The 17,659-nt window shown below is 37.2% G+C and overlaps 1 non-coding gene across 1 annotated transcript; it reads right to left on the reverse strand.

The window, feature by feature from the left end:
* Positions 1-7,213: 7,213 nt before the first annotated feature.
* Positions 7,214-7,320, reverse strand: LOC141625960 (small nucleolar RNA R71). The gene has a single exon (XR_012535699.1). It is a non-coding gene; the product is annotated as a small nucleolar RNA R71 (small nucleolar RNA).
* Between the last annotated feature and the right edge of the window lie 10,339 nt (positions 7,321-17,659).

The following is a 17,659-nucleotide window of genomic DNA, read 5'->3' on the forward strand; positions in this document are numbered from 1 at the left end:
CATTTACGAAATCGTAGAGTATAAATCAAAGCTAATCAGAAGTTGTGCCAACTTGGGCGAATAGTCTCTAGTCAAAAGAATTGACTCATAAGAATACTATAGTAGCTCTTGCCACGACCAGGCTTTATGAATTACTAGAACTCTATAAGCGGTAATCGCGCCGAAGAGTGTCCCATACGATCTGCCTATGTGATCGACTAGTCATCCCATATGACTCTATGGCACTTGAACTTGCCATCAATCGCATCACACTCTAGTCACTTCGAGATGTCACCTCATATAAGTAACTAGGGGCGAATACCATGTCAATCCAGTTCACTTTAATGGGGTTCGATTGTCTCTACAACCCATTCGGATACGACAAGGTAGCGGGTGAGTTTAATGAAACTCAAACGGTAAATGTGATTATCACATATGAATAGTCAATACACTATTACTACTTCATATTCTATAATCTTTAGTGTATTATTAACACTAGTTAAAATGCAATATAAGCTTGGCAAGTAGATATACCCGATATCCATATATTCCAACTTTATTAATTGCTATTTCCTTCCATTCAATGTCATCTCTAATGACATGAATTTATCTCTAAGTATTTGTCTAGTCTTCTTGCTAGATTTGGGCTTTTTAACTTGAAAGATGCTCCCACTGTTATCGCATAACTTGTGATAAAGTCATTTATAGAGGGATTCACCCTTAATCCATACGTTGACTATTTTATCACAATTTTACTTAGATTCCTCTTCGTAGAATTTGGAATGCGCGAAACTAAAACACTTTTCTTAGTTTCTAACTCTTTAGTCAATAAGTCACCCTAGGATTTCGACAAATCCCTTTTGATTTTGGGAACTAAAGTTTGTGCAACACTTCAACACCCAACTTAGTTTGTCACCCAAACATGTGAATGAATCCTTTATTCTTCTCAAGAATCTCAAGAATGTTCTTTAAAGCTCTCACAAGCCATATGATGGGAATTATCTTGTTATTGACTTATAATGCCCTAGGAATATGTTTCATCACAGCACGTGCGCCTGTTGGCATACATAATCGTTCTAATGGCGGAAACATTAGCAATCGATTTCATGTAATCAACAACTTAATGGGTTCAGTGGACGACTATGATTCAAGCATAGTAATTCCACTTTCATCATCATGAATAAGCCATTCAACCTTGTTGATATTAAAAAGATGTGAAATATCTTATCCTCATAAGACTCTCAACTCTATGCCAATATTCTCTCACATAGATTCAAAATCTAGGATACTTTGCATCCCTTTCCAAGTCTCCCAATTACTCTTGCCAGAAGAGAGCATTGGTACATTATTCTCAATAAGTAATATGTTATCAACATATAAGACATGGAGAAACAATTCTAGCTCCCACTTAACTTCATGTATAATCATGATTCTTCAATCATGTGAATGAACTCATCCACTATTATCACATGAACGAAAAAGTATAATCCTTTAATGCTAGCTTAAGTCCATCTTGTGATCCCTTACGATAGCTACGCATAATATGTTAGGATTCTTAGCTCTTCATCTAAGTTTTTGTGTTTCAAACACTTCCTTCTCTAAATTTCCCATTTTAGAAAAGCGAATTTTATTTGCCATTTTTCATTAAAATGAAATGCGGCAATTCCTAACACAATTTATCTTGATCAACATCTTCATGTAAATCTTATGCATTTGTGTACTCTAAAGCTCTATTTACCTTTAAAGAGACCCTCACTTTAAAGTAAATCTAATCTTCGGCTCGTATGTAAAAAGGTCATGATACTATCACTTTCACAAAGTAATATTTTTTGAACAATAAGACATGTGCGATAAACTCCCACTGAACTATGCTCTCAAACTATATTCATAGATAATAGTTCAATACCAACTCCCACTCTATAATTCTATTACTTTCACAAAGTAACATTTCAACTATAAGAGATGTTTGTGACGATTCTATCTACTCCCACTCTATCTCTCAGAAATATATCAATATTCATGAGAGATAGCTTTGTGAGTCACAAACATATATATTTAACGGAGTATTAGGAGTTTTACTATGACTATGAATTAGTTTCAAAAGGCCATCCTAACATGGCAGCTTGATAATATACGAGTCTTATCCATGTCATCTGTTTAATAGACTCTCTATTCTAGGTATCTCATGGTTGACCATCCGTTTAGAATAATGTGTCCATGTGGTATCGTGAATTCCCTACTTGATGAGTTCAAATACTCATTACAACTTTAATTGATCTTACATAAGTAAGTTGTTACTTTTAGTAATGATGAAATAAGAAGAATCAAATTCATAGCTTATGGACATATAATGATCCCATCATCATAATCGTCTATTTGATCAATTTGAGTTGTTTATCTAATGTTTCTCTACGCAAGTAATTTATGATGATGATTTTTAGAACAAATAACATAATAAATCAAGTGATTTGGGTTGAAACCCAAATCACGAATATCCAAAATACAACCCGTGTTTAAAGGATACAAACCAATTTCCAAGTCACACAAGGAAATCAAAATAGTTCTAGAAACATGAAATACATCATAAAATTAAAGACAAAGCAAATTAAAGCCAAGCTTCCATTGATCCATTACCACGGTCGGCTACTCTAGCTTCCCACATGATCCTCTAGGCTTGCTTCTCCTTGCCTTTGTCCTTGGTAGGAGGCCCTATTTACAATAAAAAGGGTAATCATCACAACTTGTATCAACATACCAAAGTTGAGATTGAAACATAAAAGATAGGGATAGTTATATACCAACTGGAATAACCTTTCCAGCTTTGATGTCGCCAAGGTATTTGGAACAGTTCCTCTTCCAATGCCCAACACCACAACAATAGTGGCACTTATCCCCGGTGGGGGCACTGTACTTGGGCTTGGAGGTACTAGCTTCAGAAGCTTTAGCTATATTCCTGTTGGGAGTTCGCTTCTTCCCCTTTTTCCCGCCTTTCTTGAAGGTTCCCTTGCTCTTATGATTAACATAGAGCACATCTTTGGTGGTGCTAACACTTAGCCTCATGTCCCTTTCGGCTTGCACAAGCATTTTGTGCAACTCATTAAGGGAAACTTTCTTATCTTGCATATTAAAATTCACCCGGAATTGAACATATGCTTTGATTTTGTTGAGGGAATGAAGAATTCGATCAATTACAAGTTAATTGGGAATTTCCACCTTATGCATTTTCAAGGTCTCAACATGCTCCATCAACTTGAGCACATGAGGGCTCACCTTTTGGCCCTCTTTGATGTTAAGATCAAAGAATGCGGAAGCCGCCTCATATTGAATGACCCTAGGAGCTCGTGAAAGCATGTTCACAAGCTTCATGTAGATCTCATGAGCGGTGCTAATCTTTATAGCACTTCGTTGGTGTTCGGCCTCCATAGCAAAGATCAACACATTTTTGATCGCGGCCGACTCCTTTTGGTAAAACTCATAGGTTTGCCTAGCGGCGGGGGTGGACCTAGTATTAGGTTCGGAGGGAGATGCCTCGGTAAGGTAACGAAACTTGTCGTTACCTTGCGCGGCCAAGCAAAGTTGCGCGTCCCAATCGGCGAAATTAGACCCATTCTTTTCTAACTTACATCGATCCATGAAGGATCGGAGCCATGAAACATTGGTAAGCGTGGTGGAACTAGTGGATGCGGACGTGATTGGAGTTGCCATTGCGGTTGATAAAACAAATTTGACTACAAAATAGGAAATGAAGGAATTAATTATCATCTATCATTTTAATAATACTCGTAAATTTAACTACAAGCATTGCATTTATATAGTGACCTCCACCCAACTACATAAATGATTCCGAGATCCAAATTCATATCAACTCGGGCACGCTGAGCCGATTCATCCCTTATTAATATAACTCGGTGGATTAACTCTTTAATCGATACTACTTTTAGAACTCTCGGTCGATAAAAATTAATCTAATTTTCATCTTTAGCCCAGAACACATGCGACTACGGTCAACAGTACTTCCGTTGAGCTCAATCCAAATTTCGATGTAATAACATTTTACTACCCCACTTCGCCAACGTAACAAGGTTTGTATTACGGTGAAGCCGGATTAACTTCCATATGAAATTGGTACTTCATGGGTTTCTACTATTTGGTAAGGCTTTATCTCAATTATTATATGTGAGAGGTGTTGTCAATTTATTATCTATCACGTTTTAAGTGAACTAAAGCGGTGAGCTACGATAATTATAATTGACACAGTCGATGACTCGATATGATATGCATGCGTTGTTATGGCGATTTGACATTGCATGCAACATATTAAAAGAAATGCAAAGCAATAAATAAAATTCCTAGTATGGCCTTCCTAAAATATAAAATCAAATAATGTATTACATATTCGGAAACCAACTCCTTTGGTCCCTTGAATCTTCAAATGGCACGCCTCTTAAGACACCGTCTTCATCGGATCACCTTTCCGAATGGCACCGTCTTTGAAGATGCTCCATAATTACAAATAATAATAAAAATTCAAAGCTATTCCTATTATACATTTGTCAAATGGAGAAACTAATAAAATAAAAATAAAAGTGATACGAGATCACATTTAATTACAACCGAATCAATATTCCGTTTCATTACGGGTAATATCGATTAAACTAAGGCCATACTAAGATAAAATTACATAATTCAAAATTATATAAATAAAAGACATTCAACAATTGAAATATGCAGCATTATAATATGTACCTATTATGCCAAATGATGTGCCAAATTGATGTGACCATAATTGGCGCATATTTAGCCCCCGAATTACCATTGTTTCCATGCTTTTTAGTGCCTATTTGGGTCATTTCTTATCTTTAGTTCTTTGTTTTGCATATTCTTTGAGATTTTGATCCCTTGGTAGGAAAGGAGTAACAATCTTGCATTTTCATGGCAAAACAAGGCTAAATTGATTGTATTCAATGACCAAGCATCAAGAAGAGACAAGACTAGAAGGCCTTTGTACATATCATAGTAGAAGAACAACGTTGAGAAAGGATCCTTGCGTCTCCAAGGAAATCCCCAAGGAATTTATGAAGAAAAGGGAAGAAAAAAAAGAAGAATTGACGCTGACCAACAATCCGAACGGATTGCAGACAATCCGTCCGTCCAGCCTCAACAATCCGAGCGTCCCTCCTTGGAATCCGCTCGGATTCCCCCAGCACAATCCGAGCGTCCCTCTCCTGAATCTGCTCGGATTGCCCAGCCCAAATCCGGCCCTCCCGACTCTAATCCGCACGGATTTCAGTACAGCACGGATTTCATTCTTCAAGCTACGAAAAGAGAAGCCCTTCTCTCAGAAAATACCGGGTCCTCCTTGCTCAACTTAAAAAGTGTAATTACTAGTTTAGCCCTTAGTTAACCCTAATGCATCCTCCCTAATTTTCACTATAAATACCCCATTAGGCTAATTAGAGGAGCATGTTCTTCTTATCAATAATTAGTGTAGTTAATATCAATCAAATCTCTCTTCAATATTGTAATCAAGTATTAATCAAGTTTTAATCCAAGTTTTAGTTCTTTAATCTCTCTCTTGTTCTTCCTTTATTTTGGGTAATTGAAGATTATTTGGGTTATTATTGGGAGATTGACAACCTCTCAATCTAGGATTCAAGTACTTCTATTATTCTTGCTTTATTATTGGAATCATTAGTAGGTATAATCTCTTAATCCCTTTTTAATTATTGTTAATTACTTTCATTTATTCATCATGTTTCATTATGTTAGTATGATTGACAACCTTTCTAGCATGATCAACATGATAATGAGTGAGTAGTCTCTTAGCTAGGGTTTAATGGGTGATTAGGGGAAACCAACATGGGGAATGATTCATGCTTAAATCAATATGCTTTCATATCTTATTTGCTTGCTTGTTTTGATCTTAATACATGCACATGTTATATTTGATGAAATGCTAAGCCTATGAATCCTTGCATTTACTATCATCTTCTATCTTTTCAATGAGACTTGTAAGACATAACCCAACTCGAGTCTTGTTAGACCATGCATGTGTTGAGTAGGAAAGATTAAGTCGACTTGTAGGTGTTGTACAATCTAATCGATTCGGCTCCGGGACCCAAACTTTCCTAGGATTGTAAGATATAACCCAACTCAATCCATCACAACAATAATTGCTTGCTTATAGTTTGAGAACATGTTTGTATGATCATATCCCATGATTTCCCTATGAACCCATGACACCCTAGTGCTTTTAATCAATTGTTTACACCCCTTTTTATTCATCTTGCTTGTTTATTTTCATTGCTATTTTAGTTTAGTGACTTTCTACATCAACCCAATTTGTGACACCCCCTAGACACTACTAGTTATAATAGAATTCTCATTTCAATACCCGTCCCTTGGGATCCGACCTTTACTTGCCTCTTTACTAATTGTAGAGTTGTTTGTGAAGTATAAATTGTGTTTTGTATCGACCATTGACCAACGACCACATATACTCAATTGTGAACACGAAATGGCCTCGATAAAAAATGGCGCCGTTGCCGGGGACGGTGTTTAATTGATTCAAGATTTCTTTTATTGTTATTAGTTGTGTCTTTTTCACCTTGGGGAAGTAAAACTCCTCAAGGCTTGTTCTAATTGTTTTCGAGTTGTTTGATATTTTGCATGTCTAGAAGGTCACAAGGTGATTTGTTACCTTTTGACCGTGAAATCGAAAGAACCTTGACGAATAATAGGAGACTTGTTAGGAGGAATTTGAGAGGTGTTGGTGAAGTTGTTCAACCCACTAGTGAGTTTGTCAATCCTTTCGCAATAGAAGGAGAAGAAAACCCATTACACAATATCCCACAAAATCCACCTACAATGCCTAAATTCTCGTCACACTCTATACCCACCGAGGAGAATCTACCAAATGGTACTCCTACACCGCAACATCTCACCGGTAATTTTATTGCCAAGTCCGCCTTCATCCAACTAGTTGAGAGGAGCCAATTCGGGGGAATGCCTAGTGAGGACCCTCATTCTCATATGGAATTGCGATTATTGTGATGCTATCTCTCAAACGGGCGTGACTCAAGACCAAATAAGATGGTTCTTATTTCCTTTTTCGTTAATCGGCACCGCAAAGCAATGGTTGAAGGGCCTTGATAAGGCCACCCTTGGAATAGATTCTTGGAAGAAGTTAGCTCTAGCTTTCTACAAAAAATTCTACCCACCGGAAAAGACTAACATGCTAAGAGCTCAAATTACGGGTTTTAAGCAAAGGGATGAAGAATCTTTGTATGAAGCTTGGGAGCGGTTCAAAGGTATTTGTCGCTCATGTCCTCACCATGGACTTAGCGAATGGTTTTTAGTGCAACAATTTTGGAATGGTTTATATGAAGATTCAAGGAACATTCTCAATATGGGATCAAATGGAATGTTCACCGAAGTTGATGACAATCAAACATGGAACAAGATTGAGGAAATGGCGGTCCATAATTCACAATATAGTAGACCTCGCAAGGCTACTAGAGGAGGAAAGCATGAAGTGGACTCCGTTACTCAATTGGGTGCTCAACTTAGTGCTCACATTGACACAATCAACTTGAAGTTTGAACAAGCTATGGCTAGACTTGAGGAAAACTCAAAAACATCAAAGCATCATGTCAATGCCATGACGGCATCCTCATCAATCCCAAGTGGGATATGTGAGAATTGTGGAACTTTGGGTCATGACCCAAGTGAGTGTAGGGGAACAACCGAACAAGTTAATGCTTTCCAAGCTTACAAAAGTGGTACCCCTTATTCAAATTTTTACAATGAAAACACCAAGTTCCATCCAAATCTCTCATACAAAAGCCAAAATGTTCAAAACCCTCAAACAACATACACTCCACCACCCATGAGGAACCAAAATCAAAGACCCTTTTACAATCAAAACCAAGGTTACCAAAATCAAAATCCATACAATCACCAAAATGACCAAGGTTTTGATGTCCAAAAAGCGGTCCTCCAAATGCAAAAGAATCAACAAGAATTTTTCACTCAAATGCAAAAAGATAGCCAAGCAAAAGACACCACCATCAACAACATTCTAGCTCACACCAAAATGTTGGAAACACAATTGACTCAACTAGTATCTTCAAGCTCACAAAGACAAAAGGGGCAATTACCACCTCAAAGTAATCCCCCTAGACATGAAACGGTTAGTGCCATTCACTTGAGAAGTGGTACAAGATATGAAGCACCGAAGGAGCAAGTTGAGGATGAAGTTGTGAAAGCTAGTGAAAAGGAAGAAATTGTGCAAAGCCCCAAAGAAGGGGAATCATCAAAAGAAGAAAGTTCAAAGAAAAATGAAGACAAAGCCAAAGAAAAGGAGCCCATTGTCATTAGACTTCCTTTTCCAAATCGTTAAGCCAAGCCCAAATTTGATGATCAACTTGGAAAGTTCATGGAGATTGTGAAGAACTTAGAAGTCTCAATTCCTTTCACGGAATTAATCAATCACGTACCGGCCTATGCAAAGTACATGAAAGATATCCTCACAAAGAAGAAGTCGATCCGGAAACTTGAGACTATCGCCTTCACTAAGGTGAGTAGTGCAATACTTCAAGGGAGTTCACCTCCAAAGTTAAAGGATCCGGGAAGCTTCTCAATACCGTGTACCATTGGCGACACGACGATCAACAAAGGCTTATGTGATCTAGGGGCTAGTGTGAGTGTCATGCCGTACTCGGTGAGTAAAAGGTTGGGAATGGGAGAGCTTAAATGCACCAATATCACACTCCAAATGGCCGATAGATCGACGACGACACCATTAGGGATATGGGAAGACGTCCCTGTGCGAATTGGGAAGTTTTTCATTCCGGTGGACTTTGTCATTGTTGATATGGAGGAAGATTCCAACATTCCAATCATCTTAGGAAGACCTTTCCTACACACCGCGGGTGCGGTGATTGATGTGAAACATGGAGAGCTCACTCTAGAAGTGGGAGATGAAAGCATAACTTTTAATCTTGACAAGACCATGAGAGCTCCTCGTTTGCATGAGCCATGTTTCATGATTGATCATTATAGCCGAAAAGATGAAAGGAAGAAATCGGAACTCCAATGGAGGAAGAAAGTTGAAGATGCTCCATTCAAAGAGCAAGTGAATTGTGACAAGGAGAGCTTGCAAAGCTCATCAAAATCAACCAAGGAAGAAGAGGATGGCCTCATTGGCCAAGAGAAGAAATTGGGAGAGTTCTCTCCATCTAAGCATGAGATTTTCAATGATCAACTCAATGAAGTTTGTGGTCTTTGGGACGACGAATTTGAAGGGATCTTTAATCCCTACATTGGGCATGCCATCGATCATGATCAACAACAAGGGGCACGGTCTATTGAGGACCTCTACCATAACAATGAACAAGCTTTTGATTACTTCTTCAAGGTGTTGAGCAACATCAACAACACCTTGAACATGCCCCCTTGACATCTCATCAAGAATGAGAGTTTGGTGGAGTCCTCCCTAAACCACCACTTGTAAATATTTCTAACTCCCTAACTTACATTTCAATTCTTGTATTGCATTTTTGTCATTTTTGGATTTTTATTTACTTTGATCAAAATAATTGTCATGTAAGAGAGAAGTGAGGGAGGGACTAACAATTTCAATTGATGTGTAGTGCTTTACCTTAGTGTGGGGATGGCAATTGCCTAGGCTATTCATGCCTTAGTAGTGCCCCCACAATGAAGAACACAAGAAATGAAGAAGAATGGAAGAATGGTAAAGGGAAATGCATTGTGCACGAATGAAGTGAATCCGGGTACAAAGGACCAGAATCCGAGCGGATTCCTGAGAATCCGCCCGTCTTCAAGAATCCGAGCGTCCTGCTGAGAAGACGCCCGTCCTGAGCTGAGCTGAAATTGAAAATTTCTTGACTGTTGAAGAATCCGAGCATATTTCTGGAAAGACGCCCGTCTCATAGAATCCGCCCGTCTTGTGAACAAGACGCCCGTCTTTGCAGCTGAAGAAAACAAAGAAATTTCTCTGGACTGAAATCCGTCCGTCCTGCAGCAAATCCGCCCGTCCCTACACAGAAGAATCCGAGCGGATTCCCCAGAATCCGCCCGTCTTTAGGCGAGCTTCTGAAAATTTTGAAGCTGCAGAATCCGCACGGATTGTGCCTAATCCGCACGGATTGCCCCTGCGTTTTCGAAAATTTCGACTTCTTCAAATACCCCCCCACCTTCATTCATTCATTCATAAACACTACCCTAAACATCAAAACCCTCATCCTCTCCATCACAAAAACAAAAACCCTCAACAAAATCCACCAAAATCAAATCAAACCATCCTTCAAACAAAAAATCAATCACTCCATCTTCAACAAAAATCAAAACCAAGAACAAAATCTTCAACCTTTGAGTCGATTTTTGATTTCATAAAGGCAAAGCCTTTCGCCTTCAAATCGATTTGGGCATTCTACAAATTGAAGATTTTTTGATTCTTTTCTTGGTTAGTTCATCAAATGGCAAGAACAAAGGGTGCAACAAAGGCAACAAAGGCACCAAAGGCAAAGGCTCTCTCCCAAAGGCAAAAATCTCTCCAAACAAAGAAAGCTTTGGCAATGGTGGTAGCAACACCAAACTTGGAAGTGCAACAACAACAACAACAAACTTCTATGGGAGCATCACCTTCTACTCCGGTAATCGATCAACTCTTGCATTATCCGGAGGTAACTTTTATTTCCGATACCCATAGAAAAACATTTGCCAAGTTTGCTATGAAATCAATTCAACCCACCAAATTCATATGTAAAGATGCTTTGGAGAAATTGGGTGTTCTTGAACAAACAAAAGCCTTTTTCAATGCCATGGGTTTGAAGAAATTGTTTGAAACAAAGGAATTGACATACCCTTCCCTTGTCTTGGAATTCTTAAGTTCTTTAAAAGTCACCAAAGTTGAGAATAGGGAAAATCTTGAGTTTCGTCTAGCTAACATTAGTAGACGCATTACCTTTAAGGAATTGGGTGAAATTTTGGGTCTTAGCGATGAATCGAGATACTTTAAGCATTATGGAAAGTATGACCCGAGCCTCTTTGGGAGGCAATCTCCGGGAAGAAATTTGATGATTTTCATGCTTGTCGTGCTCTTTTGGTCCATCATCCGGGCATAAGAGTATGGCACAAAGTTGTGGGAAATACCATAATTGCTAGGAAAGACACCAATCATTTCACAAGACTTGATTTTATTCTCCTTGAATCGGCTTTGAATATCGGAAGAATCCATACCAAGCCTTCAATTCTTTGAGGCTATTGGTTGATAGATGGCTCCATGTTGATAGTGGGAAGAAGGGTACAACCGTTATTGTTAATGGCGGCCTAGTCACGGTCCTAGCCAAGCACTTTGATCCTAATTTCAATAAGGATAGCAAGTACAAGGCAAAGGAAGGTGGCCATCTTATTGATATGCCTATCATGATTAACAAGTTCAAGTGGGTTGCTCAAAACCCCCTTGACACCAAGTGTGGATGGCTTACTAGTGAGGCTCGATCATTCACTTTACCCGCAAAGATTTGTCGTCTAAGTGTCCACCGGACAAACTATCTACTTCCCCTATCCGAAGAAGCCGAGTACATCATTCAACAACAAAAGGGTGATCATGAAACCCCCTCCTCTTCCATTGTTATACCGCCTTACCCCTTTGTGTATGAAGAGTTCAAACCGCAAGGAGTTGAAATTGGGAAAGACTATGTCACTCTTCTTATGCAAGCCATGCACAAGCAAGCTTATGAAGATCGGAAGAATGCATATTTGGCTCAATATCCTCCCCTCTTACATTTAGCTAGGCAAGGACTCCTTGATCCATCTTGTCCTTTGCCTAGTTGGGCGGATAAAGAAGCCTTGTTTCCGGGTGCATCTAGGGACGTGGTGGAAGACAATGAGGTTGTTGGAAATGGTGAAGAAATTGATGATAATATTGAGGAAGAAGCAAGTGGATATGGAGAAAGAGATGGTGAAGATGATGATGAACAAGATGATGGAGAAAGTGAAGAAGAAAGTGCCAAGGAAAGTGGCAATGTGACCACTTCTCATGAGGGAAGTGATGATGATGATAGCATGATGGAACACTAGCCTTGGAGACTCCTACACTCCCATGGTTTGTCTATATCTCTTTGTATTTTATTTCATTTTGATCATTGTTGGTTTAGTCCTAGCAACATCAAAAGACTCACACCTCGGTACCATTGAGGTGTTCTTTATTGTTCCCATTTGTAAAATCCAAAATGACAATCTAGTTTCATGCATAGCATAGTGTGTGCATGAACTATACCCATCCTTGACATTAGCAATAGTGTCTTATTTGGTTTGGGGAAGTTAATGCATACACAACGGGAGGTAATCTAAATTATCCTCTCCGTCATAACAAAAACCATGCATCATGTAGTATAGCTTAGTGTAGAATTGCATTTAGTATAGAAATCATGCATCATCTTTGCATAATTTCCATCATTTTGGCCATTGAGGACAATGCCCATATTAGTGTGGGGATGGGAATTCTAACACTTAACTTTTATTCAAAAAACCCATAAAAATTGAAAAATTTCAAAAATCATAAAAATTGAAAAAATTGAAAAACCAAAAACAAGTTCATTTCCTTTGTATATATTGTCTTGTATATATTGTGTTTGTTTATCCTTGTTCACTTTGATTGACTACGCCACATCCGAGACATGAGGATATTGAAGACCGCATGGTATGATCTTTCCAATCTCCTTTTTCCTCTTTATGTTAATGACTATGTGGCTTTATTTTGATTGATGCGGTACAACAATGTGAACTTAGGATTGCATTTAGTTTATATGCCATATTAGTTGGTAGAATCATTTGCATTAGGATGTGTATATGTTAGTTGCATCATGGCATGTAGTTTGCATGGTTAGAAAAATTTTGCGAAACCGTCTACTTGGGAAGCTTGACAAGTGTATATAGGCCCTAGTAGATGCTTTTTATTCTTAAGACTTTGCTTGTTAGAATACTTATAAAACACCCTAGGATGGGTCATGCTAGTATCCTTTGACCCATGGTTTAAGGCCTAGTCAAGAGTACCTTGTGGTGTGATAACTCCTTGGCTACCGTTTATTCCAAGGTGACCCTTGAAACCATGCATGCATCCATCATCCATGTTCTACCACATTTTTGTCATCAAAGGGAATGGGCACAAAAATAAAATTGATTTGAGTTCAAAGAAATAAAAAGTGAAAGAAAGTTTGCAAAAATGCATCAAATGAAAAAAGGAGCAAAAATAGAACTCCTAAGCTTCAAATACAAGGCACCCTCGTTACTAATTGGGGTGACTTTGAAAATGTTCAAAAGAAAATGCAAAAAGTTGAAAAATTGTCAAGTGTTGAAAAGCCAAAAATCAAAAGAAATGGCAAAGAAAGTGTTCTCAAATGTTATATGCCACAAGAAATTGGGGGGGAAAAAACAAAAACAAAAGCAAACTCCCAAAGTGAAACTCAAATATCTATTGATCCCTTTATCCATCGTATCCATTTTTGTGCATGGTAGAGAGGGGACGACCCTTCTTCTTGTCTAGGCAAGAGGGGGAATTCCGCGATCCTCCAGTGTTTCTAACACCATAGGGAGTCTACTCTTGACAAAAGCATTTAACGATTGAGGACAAAGGTACCCTAGCTTGACACAACTTGGAGGTGATTTATTGGTATCCTTCTAGGCTTAGTAGTTTGAACAAATTGCATCTATGAAGGATTGTGTACCCTTGAATTGCTTCCCTTGTAGATAATTTCCGCCACTTAGATGAGGAAAGTGGCTATTCTTTTTGTAGATGCATCCATTATGTGATTTTATGTGCTTTAATGTTTGGATGTGTCGCCATTTTGGCAAGACCCACCTTGCCTTGCAAGAAGGCATCCTACCTCATGGTTGTCTTGTTGTGAGTTGAAGGGGCGGAGTGAGACCCGCTAATTGTCTCATATCGGCTATTATTATTAGGATAAGTTAGTTTTGGTCCTACTCTTTGTCACCTCTTTACTCGGGACGAGCAAAGGTTCGGTTTGGGGATATTTGATGTGACCATAATTGGCGCATATTTATCCCCCGAATTACCATTGTTTCCATGCTTTTTAGTGCCTATTTGGGTCATTTCTTATCTTTAGTTCTTTGTTTTGCATATTCTTTGAGATTTTGATCCCTTGGTAGGAAAGGAGTAAGAATCTTGCATTTTCATGGCAAAACAAGGCTAAATTGATTGTATTCAATGACCAAGCATCAAGAAGAGACAAGACTAGAAGGCCTTTGTACATATCATAGTAGAAGAACAACGTTGAGAAAGGATCCTTGCGTCTCCAAGGAAATCCCCAAGCAATTTATGAAGAAAAGGGAAGAAAAAAAGAAGAATTGACGCTGACCAACAATCCGAACGGATTGCAGACAATCCGTCCGTCCAGCCTCAACAATCCGAGCGTCCCTCCTTGGAATCCGCTCGGATTCCCCCAGCACAATCCGAGCGTCCCTCTCCTGAATCCGCTCGGATTGCCCAGCCCAAATCCGGCCGTCCCGACTCTAATCCGCACGGATTTCAGTACAGCACGGATTTCATTCTTCAAGCTACGAAAAGAGAAGCCCTTTTCTCAGAAAATACCGGGTCCTCCTTGCTCAACTTAAAAAGTGTAATTACTAGTTTAGCCCTTAGTTAACCCTAATGCATCCTCCCTAATTTTCACTATAAATACCCCATTAGGCTAATTAGAGGAGCATGTTCTTCTTATCAATAATTAGTGTAGTTAATATCAATCAAATCTCTCTTCAATATTGTAATCAAGTATTAATCAAGTTTTAATCCAAGTTTTAGTTCTTTAATCTCTCTCTTGTTCTTCCTTTATTTTGGGTAATTGAAGATTATTTGGGTTATTATTGGGAGATTGACAACCTCTCAATCTAGGATTCAAGTACTTCTATTATTCTTGCTTTATTATTGGAATCATTAGTAGGTATAATCTCTTAATCCCTTTTTAATTATTGTTAATTACTTTCATTTATTCATCATGTTTCATTATGTTAGTATGATTGACAACCTTTCTAGCATGATCAACATGATAATGAGTTAGTAGTCTCTTAGCTAGGGTTTAATGGGTGATTAGGGGAAACCAACATGGGGAATGATTCATGCTTAAATCAATATGCTTTCATATCTTATTTGCTTGCTTGTTTTGATCTTAATACATGCACATGTTATATTTGATGAAATGCTAAGCCTATGAATCCTTGCATTTACTATCATCTTCTATCTTTTCAATGAGACTTGTAAGACATAACCCAACTCGAGTCTTGTTAGACCATGCATGTGTTGAGTAGGAAAGATTAAGTCGACTTGTAGGTGTTGTACAATCTAATCGATTCGGCTCCGGGACCCAAACTTTCTTAGGATTGTAAGATATAACCCAACTCAATCCATCACAACAATAATTGCTTGCTTATAATTTGAGAACATGTTTGTATTATCATATCCCATGATTTCCCTATGAACCCATGACACCCTAGTGCTTTTAATCAATTGTTTACACCCCTTTTTATTCATCTTGCTTGTTTATTTTCATTGCTATTTTAGTTTAGTGACTTTCTACATCAACCCAATTTGTGACACCCCCTAGACACTACTAGTTACAATAGAATTCTCATTTCAATACCCGTCCCTTGGGATCCGACCTTTACTTGCCTCTTTACTAATTGTAGAGTTGTTTGTGAAGTATAAATTGTGTTTTGTATCGACCATTGACCAACGACCACATATACTCAATTGTGAACACGAAATGGCCTCGATCACAAATCGCCCTATTTAACTTATGTCGTACATATAACCCGGTTTTATGGAAATGAGTGATAATAACCTTTTAAAATCACTAATTAACACTTAAATCACATCTAAGCTCAAGTTAATTATCCTAACACTTCTTAGGACTCAAAAATTAGTCATCACTCAATTTTTGACAATAATTCAACTTGATTTAATTTTATGCTCATTTTTTACCTTAAAATCATAATATTAATGAAATAAATCCAAATTAAATTATAAAAATTTTAAAATTTGAATTTTAAATTTTTGAACATTTTGGAATTAATCCATGACACTCATAATCTCAAAAATCATGGTTAAAATTTTAGAATTAATTTTGAGAAAATATAGTTGCATTTTATCGGTTTTATCTCATAAAATACTTAAAGTATCGGAAACTTAATTCAATAATTTTTACAACCTTATATCTGATTAGTGGGATATTAATTCAACTTAAAATAATTTTCTCAAGCCATGCAATACGTTTTTGCTAATTTTGCTAAAATAGTCACTATTTATGCCATTTTTAATCTAAAAATCCATAAATCATGATACAAGAGATCTTTTAATCTAGAAATTTACATACTCTCTGTAAATTTTGCATGTGACATCATATTAAAAGATCATGGCTTAATTCGAGATTTAACTATTTTTAACCATTTTACATCTTTTAATCCATTTTTATCTCGTAAAAATCATAAATTATGCAATATTAATCAAATTAACTCGACTTTTTACACACAACTTGTAAAATATTCATATGAGGTCATATAAAATTTCCAAGGTTATAAACTTAGTTTAACTATTTTTAGCATTTTAATTCCCATTTTAGTCATAAAAATGTAATAAAATCACTAAAAATCATTAAAATGAGCAATAAATTTCCATAAATCATAAAAATGACCTAAAAAAATTTTAGGACCACAATATATAACATGCATGGTGATTTCGTGGCTTATACTTATAAATCACAAATTTTTAGTTTTATATGTTAACCTTTTAACTCGGAAAAACAATAACCGATTATGCATGCAACATCCTTATGCTCTGATACCACTTGTTAGGTTTATATACCTATTATTAGACTCCTCTAATAGTGAACTAATTAACTTGTTAATTATTTGTTCTTTAGATCTAGTGCATGCATAACAATATGAATGATTTATAAGAAAAACAATGTCCCTTACATTGATGATTGGTTCGATATATTGGGCACAAGTAAGGTCACCTTCCTTCACTTGTTCTTGAGCTTAATGTGATGGATGATCCTCCTAAGACTCCAAGTATAGAAGACACTTCAATAAGTTGCACCCAAGATTAATCCCAAAAATCCCTACTAATATTAACTAGATATGTAGTAGAAATGTTCCCTTAATAATACTAATATTTCTATTATTACTACTTCTAGTAATAGATTTAATGTATTAGTATTTGTGAGAGATTATAGCAATTGCATGTGAGTGAAAATATAGAGAGAAGCATAAGCAAAAGCACACTAGAAAAATTGAGCAACAAAAATTGCTCATTTTATGAGCCAAAACCGGTGGACATATACCAAGGTAGGAATCTTTTGCTTTTGTTTTTTACTCCCTTGTAAAGTGTAGGTAGAATAGTGTAAGATATAGGCATGATTAAAGCTTCTATGTAGTGTCACTATCATGCTTTAATCAAAAACCAACAAAGACAAAAGAGCATCTTGTGCTCTCTCATATGGCCGAAAAATGGAACCATTTTGGTCCATTTTTGCCTTTTGTCATTTTTCCCACAAATACTTATAAGTCATATGTTTAACTATCTTACATAATTAATTATTAATGTAATCATTTAACACTTAAATATTACAATTAATAATAT

The sequence above is a fragment of the Silene latifolia genome, chromosome X (genome assembly GCF_048544455.1).
Source record: "Silene latifolia isolate original U9 population chromosome X, ASM4854445v1, whole genome shotgun sequence".
Taxonomy (NCBI): domain Eukaryota; kingdom Viridiplantae; phylum Streptophyta; class Magnoliopsida; order Caryophyllales; family Caryophyllaceae; genus Silene; species Silene latifolia.